Raw genomic sequence first — 3041 nt, 5'->3', positions numbered from 1 at the left:
TCCCGCACCTCCCCCCCGCACCGGCGGCCACGGACCACAGCTGCCCCTCGGGCTCGACCAGAGCCACCGGCGGGCATCAGGGCATCCCCCTCCCCGTGACGTTGCTCCGGCCTCTGGGCGCAGGGACCCCGATCAGCCCCCGCGGAGAGGCACCGCAGTGCCCTGCCGGCACCCGGGCCCCGCGGGACAGAGCCACGGCGCTGTCCTCAGGGAAGGCCCCAGTGAAAGCCTAGGCTCACCTTCAAATGTTTCACTCTTCAGCGTGAACCAGTTAAACGGGTTTCAAAGCCCTGAACTAGTTCAGGTTGACTAGCATGATAACGTCATCCACAACCAAGTTTGCACCAAAATACGTGCTAGCTGAAATAACTGCACAGCCCCTGTGGTTGCATTTGGTTGTGTCTCACCGTGCATTCTTCACATCCTATTTAAAATGCATCGGTTAAACCCACAGACAGCATCGATGCCTAGCTGAATATCTAACATACTAGAATAGACCAGCTGGAGTATGGATGGTGCATATGTAGGAATGGCCTCATACGCTGCAGGAAAGAGCAGGGTGGTTACATACTGCCCTACAGGAACAGCTGAAAGCTTTAATCACACGAGTTACATAAAAAAACTCAATTTAAAATGTTCTTTTGCATCCAGAGCAATTACAGTAACAGACAGAGTTGTTAGAAGAGGGACGGGTCTTGTTTGTCTAATGTATAACTAAAAAGCAAGCATCACACATACAAGAAACGTATCACAAATTGCTGCTTTGCTCACCTGCACGCCTTCACTGCGGTTCCGGAGCTGTGCTGGTGGCCCGCTGTGGCCAGACTGCCCATCCCACTGCAGTGTTTCTGGTCTGTCCCCCCGGCTCTCTCACTCCCAGGGTGTCAAGTCGAGGAGCAGCAGCAGCAGCGTTCAGCCCACACCGAGGTCATGCATGCCTTGATGAATTGAGCAGAATCATCACAGAAAGATCAAACAAATTGGGTGTCGGAAGCTATACAAGTTTGTGTCAGTTCAACCCATACCTGAGTTCATACCACATTAAAGTCTTTATAGTGTTGCAAGAGAACAGCTAAATGTTGAAGTCTGATTCCCCTTATTTTTATTAACAGTATTTCTGTCCTGTTTTGTCCACTCTCTACATTCATCTTAAAATCCTATTAAATACCTTGGCGGGTTGTTTTTTGATGTCTCAATGCTCACTACGACTCCTGTTGACAAAGTTACATCACAGTCTCCGACGTCTGTTATCCTACTGCCCCCTCAGCTGTAAGGAATACTTTTTTCCTCCTGGCTGCTCTGCAGCGCATATAAATGATAATAGCGCTGACAATTAATACAAGCTATCCCTAGTTAAGTTGGAAGAGCTTTTCTTTTTTAATAGCACTATTAATAAAATAGTAAACCAGAAAAAATGCTAAATAGCTAACACAACCTCTAAGAGCTTGCACTTCTACACATATTCTGTGTGCAATAATAGAATATAAACTTATAGTTGAAACGATACAGCAGAAAATTATTTAGGATATAGAGATCATATGCAGGGATTGTTCCAAACAAGAAGACAGCAAATAAGCATGAAGTGAAGAGGGTCAAGAAAAACAAATTTTTACCTACACATGTTTTTCTCCAGATACTATTGTATGCTAAAAGACTAATAAAACTTAAGTTACGCTTTCAGGATTCAAACTTTCCATTTACTTCAATATAATAATTTTTTTTCGGCCTCAAACTGTCTCTGTACCAGTGGTCATGCACCAGGTTAATGACATTTCTCATCAAATAAAGATACTTGGATCTGCACCTCAAATTAGTTCTCTTCCAATTAATTCCATCTCCTTCCCTTAGAAACTCTCAGCAACAGCAACAACAACAAAGATGTAAACCAAAGTGCAGTCAAAATGCAGAGTAAATAATTAATGTGAGGGGAAGCAGAAGAGTTCAGAAGCAAAATGTAACAGACTCAAAATATTTATTGCGGAGGAGAAAAAACAGAACTGACACAAGCCCAAACCTGCAGAGATACAGAACCATGATCTCAGAGTACCAGAAAGTCACTGAATGTGGATTTCAAACACCATTGTTATAACAGCATCTTGCAAAACACAGGTTAATACATAAAATAGAAACCGCAATCTTATTTAAAAAGGCATTTTCTTGCAATCAGAAAAAAAAACCAACAAAATTCTATTTTGGACTCCGAACTTTGCTTTATAGGATACAAATTAAAGCTGGATAGGAAATACAGGGTGGAAAACAGCAACAACTTATCAACTGGAAATCAGGTGTAATAGAACAGTGACCCACAACACCATGGAGAAATTGGGAAGGATGCAGAGAAAAATGTTTTGACTGTGAAAACACCACGCATGTTAGAGGTAAGCGGTCATTCATCACCGGAGTTGAACTAGATTCTGGGCAGCAGACTTAGGACAGACAGAGGCACTTAGTGCTGCTGACTCACTGAAAGTTACTGCTGTGTTAAAGGAACAGATTAACTTCCCCATGACTTCTAAAGACTTCTTTTTTCTTGAATTTTATTTATTGCCCCCTGCCAGAGATTTTTTGGAAGCTCACAATGTAAAAATTTGCTTTGGGAGAAAATGTAAAAAAACAAACAAAAAAAGTCCAACAAACCCCCCACACACAGGCACTTCAAGGCCGTAAGTGGTTTACGGCTTAAGAAGACTCACATTTTCCTTCAAGCCCAAGCAGGCTGCTCCATCTAGACCATGACAAATCCAGTTTGTTCATCCTCACTGGCTGCATTTCCTTTGGGAAATACTTGATACATTCACAAAATAAACACTGTTGACTCATCCCAGCAACGTGAAGCACACACACGTGCCTCCAGACACACCAGGGATCCTCACCCAGTAAAGTTACGCTTTGGGAAGTCCTTTTAATTAAAAGCTCATCCTTGGCGAGTCCTTTTAATTAGGAGTTCATCTTTCAGGGACTCAGTACAAAACTGCTACACATCAGGGAGAAACTCTCACTCATTCTCCATGTTTCCTTTTTTCATTATTTTCTCCCCCCCC

This window comes from Pygoscelis adeliae, unplaced genomic scaffold (genome assembly GCF_000699105.1).
Source record: "Pygoscelis adeliae isolate BGI_AS28 unplaced genomic scaffold, ASM69910v1 Scaffold85, whole genome shotgun sequence".
In the NCBI taxonomy this organism is placed as follows: domain Eukaryota; kingdom Metazoa; phylum Chordata; class Aves; order Sphenisciformes; family Spheniscidae; genus Pygoscelis; species Pygoscelis adeliae.
Note: the sequence above shows the minus strand (reverse complement) of the source record.